The sequence below is a fragment of the Marmota monax genome, unplaced genomic scaffold (genome assembly GCF_021218885.2).
Source record: "Marmota monax isolate L192 unplaced genomic scaffold, Marmota_monax_Labrador192_F-V1.1 WCK01_AAM20220418_F8-fsc00111, whole genome shotgun sequence".
Taxonomy (NCBI): domain Eukaryota; kingdom Metazoa; phylum Chordata; class Mammalia; order Rodentia; family Sciuridae; genus Marmota; species Marmota monax.
In genome coordinates, this window is record NW_026695067.1 from 3,279,211 (window position 1) to 3,291,653 (window position 12,443).

The following is a 12,443-nucleotide window of genomic DNA, read 5'->3' on the forward strand; positions in this document are numbered from 1 at the left end:
GCTGCCACCAACTGGAATCACACTTTAAGAACCACTAGCTTTGGCCTGGGATTGTAGCTCAGTGGTAGAGCACTGGACTAGCATGTGTGGGGCCCTGTATCCCATCCTCAGTACCAAAAAAACCCCTCTGACCTTGAAGATGTATCCAGCCTACAAAGTGCACAGCCCACGCCCTCAAGGAGTTTGCAGGTAACTGGGGACAAAAACACACACACACAAAGGTTCATGCGCACACATCTGATTCAAAGTAGTCACAGCAAGAAACATGGCGTCCAAACAATAAGGAGACCTGACAGATGCACAGCAGGTTGATGCAGTTGGGCAAGGATTCCAGGAGGAGGTGAAGACTTAAATTATCATTTCACATATTACTGACTTAATATGTATGTCCAATTACATGAAACTGTTCTTTTCAAAAAAGAAAAAAAAAAAATCTTCTGGTACTGGGGATTGAACCCAGGGGCACTTAACCACTGAGCCACATCCCCAGTCCTTTTGATTTTTTATTTGGAGACAGGGTCTTGCTAAATTGCTGAGGCTAGCCTCAAACATGCAATCCTCCTGCCTCAGCCTCCCAAGTTGCTGGGATTCCAGGAGTACACCACTGTGCCTGGCTAGTGTTCTTTTTTTGAAAGCTTCAAATACAGAGGTCTGTAGAGTCAACACTGTCCAGGGGCACAGACTGCTTCCCTCTGGTTTGAAACCTCATTGCACATTGGTACAGAGAAGTGCACACACAAAGTGGGTACGGACAGCTTCCATGCTGGTGTGTAACTGAGCTCCTCGCTTAGCAATGATTCCGAGACCTCCCCGTGTCTGTACAGAGCTACAATCATTGCTTGTACTCACTGAGAACCCACTATGTGTGGGCTACTAGGTTAAGCACTTTATCTATTAACCCATCTGAACATCAGAACAAACCCCTAAGACAGGTAAAGGCCGTTTTGAACCTAGTTTTGTAGAGGAGACAATGGACCAGCTGTGGTGTTAGTCAATGGCGGGGCCTGGGCTTGGTCCCAAGCAGTAGAGCTCCAGTGTCTCCTCCCAACAGAGCCACAGGTGAGCCTGCATGATGCCACACTAAGCTCCTCTGCGTGGGGGATGGGGGGCACCCTCACCTGCTTACCAAGGCCTCCAAGGAGGAGTACTCAGATGTTCCCCATCTTTTATTTCAAGCATTGCTGGAAAAATAATCTTGTCACTTGGTGAACATGTGCAAATATTTCTCTGGGTGCGTTCCTAAAGGATAGGGCAAAGAGCTACACATGTAAAAATGTTGGTACTCGCTGCTGAAATGCCTTCCAAAAACATCTGTACTGAGGGGCTATTGTCTGTTTCCCCATGAGAGCTTCCACGTAGGAACAGTACCCATTTACTGAGCACCTATTATGCAGCAGATCCAGTAACATCTATGTCATTATCTCCATATTCCAGAAGAGAAAACAGGCTCAGAGAGGTTAAATTACTTGCCAAGGTCACAGTGCATTACAATGTGCCACAATATCATGAACACAGAAGGAGGACGGGAGGGAGGGAGGGAGAGACATTCCTTGACCCCACATGTCCTCCCATTTTCCATTCCCCTTTAATAGCAAAACTCAAAATCTGTGTCTACTGCACGGCACAGTGACACACACTTGTAATCTCAGTGACACGGGAGGCTGAGGCAGGAGGATGGGAAGTTCAAGGCCAGCCTCAGCAACTTAGTGAGGCCCCTGTTCAAAATAAAAAATAAAAAGGGGGGGGGATGTGGCTCAGTGGTTCAATCCCCTATACTAAAAAATACCTGTCTCCAGTGTCTAGTCCCTCCCCTCCCATCCTCCCTCACTGCCTGTCCAGCTGGGCATCTGTCCTCGCCGCCCCGCCAGGAGCTCTTATCAAGATCCCCAGAAACCTCGGTTCTGCTCCTCCAATGGTCATTCTCCGTGCCCCCGCTCCCCGAGCTCTCGGAAGCAGCTGGCATGGCTGATTGCCTCCTCCACGGGGGACACTTATCTCTGGACTCCCAGGACTCATTCTCCTGCTGGTCCTCCCACACCTTTCTCCGCTCTGACCCAAGCTCCCTCCAAACAGCCGGTGCCCAGGGCTCCCGGGCTCTCCTCTCTTTCCTGTCCACACAGTCCCTTGGCTGGTCTCAGTGGCCCGTGGCTTTAAATCCCAGTTACGTCCCCAGCTCATGGGCAGCAGCCTGGGCTCCCTCCCAAGTGCCAGCTCGGGTTTCTAGAGGCCTATCTGTCACCTCCACTGGCTCCTCTCACTGACCCGTCCAACACAGAACTCTGTTTTTATTCTCCAAACTACATCTCCCTCGGCAGACTCCCTCCCTCATCGCACACCCAGGCCATCCACCAGGCTGTCAGCCCCAGCCCCAGACGTCCCCAGCCTGGGCACCCCCCCCACCCCGCACTTCGCCCGCACCAGATCACTCGGGGCCCACACTCGAGGAGCAGTGAGATGATGGTACAAATCAGGGCCTGTCACTCCCGGGCCATGAGCAAGCTCCCTGCAGACCTGTGAGGCCCACCCCAGCCCCAGAGCGGCTCCCGCACCGGTCACCTCCCGCCCTGGCCAGTGGCCTCCCACCCTAGCCAGCCTCAGGGACTCTGCTGTCAGAATGTTTGGGCCCCTAAGTCAAATGCCCCATGGGCCCCACTGTCCCCGCTTTCCACAGTATTCACCCCCCGGACATTATCCCGACTCGTCTGTGCGCTCTCGGTCCCTGTCCGTCGCCTCATCTTAACCAGGACCCATCAGGCAGGAGGGCCCATGTCCATCCTGTCCCCTTCTGCATTGGCCTCTGTGCTGTGTGCGGTGCTGGATGCGCAGTGGATGCTCAAGAAGCATTTGCTGAGTGGATGGATAGAATGATGGACAGACAGACGGATGGACAGGTGGACAGGGCCAGTTCCACCCCGCTCCGAAGCCTGTGCTCCTACCCCCTGAAGAAAGAAGCTGCCTGCCCTGCGGAACCGAGGAGCTGGAGGGCACAGGCTGGGAAGGACAGGCTGACCGGGTGGCTGCAGCAGTGAGGGCACAAGGACGCCAGTGGGGCCTGGGGGGGAAGCCCCGCGGCCCTCGCCGCCCCCTGGGGTCTGGGGCCCTCACACCTGCCAACCTGGCCCATTCAAGAGGGAGCCTTGGGGGCAGCTGGCAGCTGAGCACGGCTGGCGGGGGGCCAGGATGGCTGCCAACAGCTGGCGCTGCTGCCAGGCAGCCAAGTAATCGCGTTAGCCAGCGGAAATTGGTCCAGGGAGTTTTCTTCCTTCGCCTCCCATTTTCTCTCTCTTCCCTTCCCCCCTCGGAGCTGCAAGACTCACAAGATTGATCTTTGCCTGAAACGGAGGAGATAACTCGATATAATGAACTCCACTGTCCCTCTTGCTGTTTGGAGCTTTTTAAAAAATTTAAAAGGGCTGGGGACAGGGGGAAAAAGCTGTACTCAGGGATCTTGGGCACTCCTCTTCCCTCGGAAGCCCCCAGCCCTGCGCTAAGCGCCCCCTGCCTCTTTCCCTCGGCTGCTTCCCCCGGGGATGCCTTGATGGAACAAAGACTTTACAGATCCCTAACTCTCACAGGTTTTAAAAATAACTGTGGTGAGGTCAGGGCTGGGCCCACCAATAGCCCTGCCTCCACTGGTCCCCAGCCCGGTGGCCACCCCCATCCTCCAGAAGCACCAGACAGCCAGCCTGGGGGTGACAAGGTAGCTCAGTCCACCTGTTCAGGAAGCAATCCCCAAGGGGAGCAGAGAGCCACCCGCCCATTGAGGTGCCGCAGGAGGGCTTTTGTTCCTGCAAACTGCTTTTTCAGGTACAGCCTAATGACACACCACGGGAACACAGCTCAGCCCCAGACACAAGCATGCCCACCTCACTGGGGTCCCTCCAGACTGGTGTCTGCATGAATTCATAGTCATTTATTGAGCACCTACTCTGTGCCAGGCACTGGATTGGGACCCAGCAACCTAGGGGATTAAAAAAAAAAACCCTCTGATTCCACCTTAGTGGCTTTAAAGCCTGGTGGCAGAGGCAGTCATCAAAGGTCTTATTTAGGTGGGGGACACACTAGGATGACAGCTTTATAGGATATGCCAGGATGCAGGGTACAGGGATGTATGTCTGTCAACTCAGCAACTCTAGAGGCTGAGGCAGGAGGATCACAAACTTGAGGCCAGCCTCAGCAATCTAGTTAGGCCCTATCTCAAAATAAAAATTAAAAAGGGCTCGGGCTATGATCCAGTGTTTCTGGGTTCAATCCCCAGTGCCCCCCACCAAAAAAGTCCAGGGATCTCTGAGAATGCGGACAGTGATCAAGGGGGGCTTCCTGGAGAAAGTGTCCATGGAGCAAGCTCTGAAGGACAAGAATGAGACTTCCAGGCAGAGCGGGTGGGCGGGTGGAGAGCTCCAGCATCCTGGGGAGGGTCTGCTTTCAGGAGCAGGCCACCCACCACGCCCCTAGCCTGGTGCCCTCTGCCTGCAGAGGGAAGCCAGATCCCAATGACTTCCTTGCCACCAGAGACCTTTCCTGACCTCTGCCCCAAGGTCCCCTTAGCCCTAGCCTCCCTCTTCAAGGTACAGATCGAATGTTTCTTCAGTGTCCCGGATAGGAACCGTGGCTCCCTCTGGACCTTCGACACTGCTCCTCCCCAACCCCTCAGGGACCACACTGGCCTTCACTGGACCGGAAGGTACAGGCCCACCTGCCGACAAGCCATGCGGCAGTCTCTGTGCAGGGTGCAGGCAAACAGCCAGGAGCGCGTGCCACAGAGAAGAAAGCCCCGGGGAAGACCCTGGAGGTTTCACTTGGATCAGCCAGGGACGGAGGCACTGGAAGAACTTCCTGGAGAGGTGGGTCAGGGCTTGGACGCAAGGTGAGGAGGCCAGGGAAGGAGGCCAGAGACTCAGGAAAGGCCGAAGAGGTCAGGTTGGAGAGCAAGGAGATGAGGCAGATGCTTCCTAGCCACAAGCCAGGCCAAGGTGGCAGACAGAATGCGTCCCAAGGTGGCAACAGAGTCCCACCTGCCCTTAGCTGTCCACTCCAGCCCACTTTCTGGGGCTCAGGTACAGCCTAGTGACACACCACGGGAGCGACTCCACGTGGCCAGTGGAGGGAGCCAGGGGCTGGAGGAGGAGCCCAGCCTGGGCCAGAGAGGCAAGGGACACTGGCAGCAGTTCTCCAAGGAGGAGACATTTGCTCGCCTAGGAAGTAGGGAGGGCACCTCGGGCAGGGGACATCCAGGGAAAAGCCCTAGAAGTCGGCCCTCTGGAGTGGCTGCTTTTGCCCCCCTGGCTTGTGGCCTTCCTGAGCTCCTGGGAACCTGGGTCAGCGCACCCAAGCCTGGGCCTTCAGGAACCAAGCCCTGTCCCATCCACCTTGCATTGTCTCGAGAGGCTGTCTGGGAAACTTCTGGAACTTTCCATAGCCAATCTCTCATTTTCCATCCTCTGCCTTTGGGTCCTGGGGACTAACCTCACTCCTGCCCCCTCGTGTTAAAGGAAGGGCCCTGACTGTCCTGCCCAGAGATCTCCAGCCCAGGCCGCAGCATCACCACGAACAGCGCGGGAAACCACGTGACCGCCCAGGAGGGTACTGTGGCCAGCCGCTGTCCCCAGGGCCCACGGCCGCCAGCAAGAAACGAAACAGCCTGACCTTGTGGTCGTGCAGGCAAGTAGCTTCCCACCTGAGCCTCCCCAGGGCCACCCCGGGCTGCGGGCTCTGTGGGCATCAGGTACGGTCAGAGGTACAGGAAGCTCGGCGTGCCAGCCCTGCCCAGTGCTGGGAACCCACGCCCAGGCTCCCTGCAGAGCAGGGAAGGCCCCGAGGCCTATGACGTGGAAAGCCGAGGCTTCAAAAGAGGAGAGGGTCCTGAGGACAGCTGGGGTTCAACGGGAGGAGAAGGAACCTGGCAAGGAAGGGGCGGAGAGGGGCTTGGGCCAGCCGTATGGGGCAGGGCCCGCAACATGGGCAGATGGTGTCGGTGTCAGCCTCTGCACCCAGCAGCTCCAGGGACGGATCCCAGCAGAAGAGAGGGACTTCCTGTTTTCAGCTAGTTTCTGGCAAGATGGGTGGCTGAGCAGAGAGCCAGGGGAGCCCCCACATCCAGCTCAGGTCAAGCCAGAGAAGCTACAGGGGAGGGGGTCTGGGTCTTCTTTTGCAGCCCTCTGAGAGAGGAGGAGGCCCAGGCTGACCCCCAGCCTCCTGGGCAGCCCAGGCACAAGTGCCCCACAGTTACTCTGTCGTCCCCACAGCCTTAGAGAGGTAGAGACACCATGGGGAGCACTTCCAGGTGCCAGGTGTGGGCCCCCCAGCAATTGAGGGGCTTGGCATTGGGGTAACTTGCCCAAGATACATCCAGCACGGGGCAGAGGCAGGATCTGAACCCAGGTCTGGGTGAATCCAGAGCTGTGCTCATTGGAGCCAGAGTCAGGCATCCTGCCTCAGGCGCAGAACCACAGGAACATGGCTCCCAGGCGGACAATCTGCCAAACCCTAACTTGTACTCAGCCCACAGAGAGCTGAGGTTACAAGGGAACCAAATTCCAAAGAATGGCAAGTGGACCAAGGAAAGGACGGGTGGAAGGTTTCCCCTCTGGCAGGGGAAAGAGGAAAGAGCCCCCCAGGGGGAATGAGGAGAGAGGCTGCCCCAGCAGGCCCAGACCAGAGAGTCTGCGCTCATGGCCAGCTCATCCCCACGGCTCCCAGGAGGCTCAGGCGAAGGCCCAAGCATGGTGGGAAAATAGAGGAAGTCCTCCAGTGGTCAGGAGCAGACCCCAAGCCCACACCCCCCTCTCCCAAGAGACAGGACCTGGGGGGGGAGGGGGGCGAGACCGGAAGGGCCCATGTGGAACACAGCACCCTGGGCCTCCCTACTATCTCAGCCTCATTCGGGGTCCCCCTGCAAGAGATGTGGACGCCCCCTTCTCCTCTCTGGGCTCCTTCCCTCCTCCCTCCTGCTCTCCATCCCACCTCCAATCCACCTTCACCGTGTACCCCCTGTGCTAGGCCCCAGCACCCAGCACTCCCCAGGGGTTGGGGCAGAGGGGCTGGCGGCACCAGGGCCCAATCTACCCTCTGTGACAGCAGGACTCCTACCCCCCATCAGGCGGAGTCAGGGATGAGAGGGGCCCAGATCCCAGGGGTGGAGGGTGTCAGGGGCCAGGCTTCCTGGCTCCAGGTCTGTGCCCTCCTAGAGAAACAAGTGGGCCCCTAAGAGTCCCAACCTAAAGGGGCCGAGGACTCTACGCCATCCCTTCCCAAGACGGAATCTCTGCGCAGAGTGGGGCGAGTTGGCTTCTCTCTCTTCTAAGAACCTTTACGCAGCCAAATTAGGGTTCAACACAGAAGCCGAGGCCAAGACAGCCAGTCCAGGGAGGTGAGGGAGTTACTCTCCTCTCAACCAGCAGCAAGCGAGCAAGCGGGGCAGAGGGAGGCTGGAGATTCGTGGACGCCAGGAAGCGGGTGCAGAGGGGAAGGAAATGCCGCTGTGGGGGAGCTGCGAAGCCGATAGCTGGGTGGCACCGCAAGGGCTGGGCAGGGCTGCTGGGAGCGAGAGCTGCAATCCCCCTGATGGGGCACGGAAGATGGGAGTTAGATGGCTCACGCAGTGAGCCCAGCCCTGGGGAGCCCTCCCCTGGACTCACACAGCCATCCAGCAAGTATTTCTTGAGCTTCTAATATGTGCCAGGTCCTCGGGGTCCTCAGTGGATCCACAGGTGACAGGCAGACAAGGTCCTTTCCTCAAAGAGCCTCGGAAGAGAACTTGTCATGGGCAAAGTCTAGCCCAACTCCTCCCCAAGGGAGTCTCTGACACTGGCTGGACATCGGGTGCTCTGGCAGAGCCTGGCACTGCCCAGAGTAGAGCAGACGACAGAGTGCTGGAATCAGGCAGCCATCAGCCTGGGTCCGGAACCCTCCTCACGAGCCAGTCCCCTGGCCATGCACCAGTCCCCTAGGCACTCTGAATGTCAATAACAATGACCAGAGCAGCTATTTTTTAATATTTTTTAATTGCTGATGGACTTTTAGTTTGTTTATTTATAGCTGGTGCTGAGAATCGAACCCAGTACGTGCTAGGCAAGTGCCCTGCCTCCGAGCCCCAGCCCCAGCCCCAGCCCATGCAGCTAACTCCTTAAATACGGTCACTGTGCAGTCGGCACGGTTCTGAAGAACCTTACAGGTGTAAACTCATTTCATCAGGACAATGCTGTAAGGTCGGCACTATGGGATCCCTTTTCAGGGAGGTCTCCCTCCTGGCCCAGGGCGGCTGGCTGCCGGCTGCCAGGTCAGGATCCACGGCTGGACACCTGCTCCCAACCCTTTCTTTTCAACCACTCCACAGAGGTCAAGAAGCCACCTTGGCACATCCCCAGCATCCCCTAAAAATCCAGAGCCACCACCAACATGCCTGCCTCTGCCCACTGCGCTCCTGGTCTGGAAGCCACCCCAGATGCCCTCTCTGCAGCCAGGCCCACAGGCCTTTCAGATCAAGGAGGAGGCAGATCGGCATGCACTGGGCCCCTGCTGGGACCCAGGCCCCACGCTGACCCCTCATACAGAGTTGCTCACCTCCCTCACAACCACACGGGGCGGGATCGACCCCTCTACCTCACATGAGGGGACACAGGTGAAAAGATGAAGTGCTTCTCTCAGTCCACTAAGCTGGCTGGGGCAGAATTTGCCCTATTCTGCAGGCCTCTAACAGGGCTGGATGTAGGGGCCAGAGCGGGGTCACAGGATGGTTCCTGAGCCACCTGGGAAGGGTACAGAGCACAGGCCCTGAGCAGGAGGGTGAAAGAACCAGGACAGACTATCAGCTGGTCAGTGAACACTGCCTGGGCGTCCTCCAGAGGTACACGCGAGTGAGGGACCTCCTCCATTTTGACCCACCAATGCCATCCCGCCCCCAAACTCAATGATGGAAGCATCTCCTCTTCTTTCCACCTAATTCCTGCCTAACCATGTTTTAGGTCCAAAGCAAGTACTGCCGCCTCCTCCAGGAAGCCCACTCTGCTTGCCCTGAAAGCCCTCAGAGAAGCCTGATCCTGTGGGTTTTGCTGGGGACTGGAGCAGACATGAAAAGCAGAACTGCCCCATGCCACCTGGTGCAGGAGCACGCCTGCGGGGGAGGGGAGCCTGCAGGATAACAAGGCACCCCACCCCGCAGGAGGCTCAGGCAGGAGCTATCTGCGCCTGTTGGCAGCAAAGCTAACGTGATGGATGGCACCATTCAGGAAGAAATAAATCCCGAGGCTCGTGTGCCAGGTGAACTGGGGGGGGTGTATCCATCTTAGAGATGCCTAATGAATGTGTTGGCCACAGCAGACGGCAGCACATACATCTGCCTCCCAGCCCTCCCCAGCTCCCTGGACTCTGGGGGTGACCCCACCCCACCCCCAGGCTCAGCTAGTTCCCAGGCTTTCCTAAAATCAAGGATGGAGGGTGCTGAAGAGGTCCAGTGATTAACTGATCCAGACCCCCATCCCCATCGTGCAGATGGCAAAACTGAGGCCCGGAAAGGTCAGAAACTGACCCAAAGACACACTGTAAATGACCCGCAGAAGCCAAAGAGCCCAGGTCTCCAGCTCCGGTCCCTGGGGCTTCTCCTTCAGGACATTTCCAGATCCTCCTTGCCTTTAGCTCGGAGTCCTCCAAACAGAGACCTGGTCCCTTGTCCCCAGGTTCAAGACTCGTCCAGAGCACCAATCCTTGATCCCTGTACCCCTCTTCTCCCTCACCAGACCTCACGTGGGCCCACATCCTGCACTACCACTTCTGATGACACAGTGAAGCCACGGCAGATGTTCGAGCCTCAGGGACACTCTGGCAGGACGCCACGAACCAGCAAGGGGGACACAGAGAGCTGCTGAGAGTGTTGGAGGTCCGCAGGGCCCCACTAAGGACCGGAGAACTCAGCTTGCTGTGCCCTGGGACCAGCCAAGCTCCAGGGTCCCCCACACAGGTCAATCTCTCCCCCACAAGCCTGCTGGCAAAATCCGTCACCCTCGCCGGAGGGGCGGGGCCCAAGCTGGCCCTGCTGCAGAGTGCCAGCCCAGCCCCAGGCCCGGCTGAGCAGGAGCCGCTCAGAGCAGATCCCTCAATCAAATTAACGACACTGACCTGCCCCTGAACAGAGCCCTAGGGAGGGGAGTGGGAGAGGGGCCAGAAAACCAGGCCGCACACGACTAGGAATCAGGCAAGCCCCCACCGCTATCTCTCCGTGCTGTCACCATGCCTGAAATGTCACCATTAAAGGGAAACATCGCTCCGTCGGGGTTCGGAAGCATTAAAGTCTCTTATTAAAGTGAGACTATCCTGGAGAGAAATCGTACCCTCAGTCATTACCCACCTCCACACGTCAGCAGAGAAGACGGGTGGGGGAGGAGGGAGGTGGTGACACCAGCGCTCGTGGCATGTCAGGTGGTGGTGGTGATGCTGAGGCTCAGGGGACAAGAGGCTGGCCAAAGCCCACATGGACAGGAGTGGTAGAGCCAGGATTTGAACCCAGGTACCGCAGGCCCAAAGCCAAGCTCGGCCGCACGACTCCAGCTGGGCTCTGTGCATCCCGAGCCTCCAATGGTGGGCCGCTGGCCACCCTCCGAGCTGCAGGGCCTCAGGGTCAGCCTTGCTGGGCCACCATGGATCAAAAACCAGAACTGGAAACTGTCCCTGGCTCTGAAACAGTCCTAAGGAGGCCGTTTTTTCACACTAGACCACCCTCTGAACAAGCCATCGCCCCACTCTCTGGGGCCTCCAGAGAGTGCCAGAGAGCAAAGGAACTGTCTTTGGATCTAATCAAACCCTGAAACTCTAGGGGCCCCAGTTTCCCCATCTGTAAAATGGGGCCAGTACATCTGCCCTACAGGGATCCCATAAGAAAAGTCAGGGCGATGCCCAGGACAGGCTGGCTTGGGGTCAGTCTTTGGGGGACCCCTCTGCCTCTGGGCGTGGCCAGCCCCATTGACTCCCTGCAGAGCTCAGCAGACCCCCAGAACTCTGAGATGGCTGCCATGGGAGGAGGGGTCAGTATAGTGGGCAGGATCAGGGGTCAGGATCAGGAGAGCAGGGGAAGAAGCAATGGTGGAGGAAGTCCTGCCTCCCCGCGGCCCTGCTCCAGGAGAGTCATAGCGTCCCGCCCACGGGAGGCCCTGGACAGAGGTCTAGCTCAGCAGCACCTGCCTGCCTGGCGCCAGGGCTATCGGAGGGCCCGGCCTGCAGCCTGACTACAGGAAGCAGCATCAGGTAAGAAGCCCAGTGCACCCCGGGGCCCATGGAGCACTCCACTGCCACGCAGCCCACGCCCCGCCCTCCATCTTGCTAGCTCCTTCCTGGTTCCCACGCAGTCTCCCACACCCTGGCCTCACCGCCCGACCAGAACCCAGAGGGAGGCTGGGAGAGGGCTGTGAGCCTGCAGAGACCCTGCAGCCGACTGGGGCCTGAGCGGAAGGCTCGAGCTCCTGACCTGTGGGCCAGGCCTGTGGTCCCTTCTTCAAAATATGTCCCCTTTGCCCACTCCCATGGCACCATGTAGACCTCCTCTCTGATGCCTAGGGAGCTTGCTCCTGTGCCTCTCTGCAACCAGGCCACCCTCCAATCTACCCTGTGCCAGACCTCCAGCAGTCACCAAGGGCCCCTCCCGAAAACAGGAGCAGAATCCTGGTCATCTAGTTAGTCCTCTTCCCTTTGCCAAGAAGTTCAGAGCTCCAGAGCCGTGGGAACCCGGGTGGGTGGTCAGCTTGGGGGGCACAGGAATGAGCATATCCCGAGAACCTGCCCGGGAGGCAGGCCACCCTCCCTGATGCAATTCTCCCAACAGCCCCGGGGAGGGCTGCACCATGCACACTCAACAGATGGACAGAGGGAGCCTCTCAGGCCCAGGCTTGTGGACTTGAATTTGAGTCTGCTTGACTCTGAGGCCGGGTGTCTCTTTTGTTCTCCCATCTGCATCCCAAGTGCTCAGTAAATATGAGCAAATCAAATTCCCTGAAGACAGCTGGGCACAGTGTCCCAGAGGCCCCTGGCCTCACGGCCCAGACCAAAACATGGACCTTCCGTTGCCTCCCTCAGGGTCAGCAGCCGGCGGGGGCTGACCCGGGGGTGGGGGGGTGGGGGGCGTCTGCTGCCTTCCTGTGGGGCTGCCTCCCTCTCTGCCTCTGTCTCCCACTCTCGCTAGCAAGTGAGTAAGAAGAATAGAATTACAGTTTGGCTACACAAGACACAGAATTAGCAGGATTAAATATAAATAGCTATTAAAAGTGCCTTATAATTAAATTCATTTTCCAGTTATTTGTTTTACACACACACACCCGCCCACATGTGTGCACACACACGAGCTCCCATCCACAGCTCCACGCAGAGTGGGTGTCAGGGCCCCCAGCTGCTAACCAACCTCCTCCCCATTGACACCTCTTCCTTGGAGTTCCAGTGTCTGCCTCGCTCCCTGTCTCTCC

The 12,443-nt window shown here is 57.9% G+C and overlaps 1 protein-coding gene across 2 annotated transcripts in view; it reads right to left on the reverse strand.

Moving 5' to 3' along the window:
• Lingo1 (leucine rich repeat and Ig domain containing 1) overlaps positions 1–12,443 on the reverse strand; it is a 192,308-nt gene that overhangs the window by 117,690 nt on the left and 62,175 nt on the right. The window lies entirely within an intron of this gene.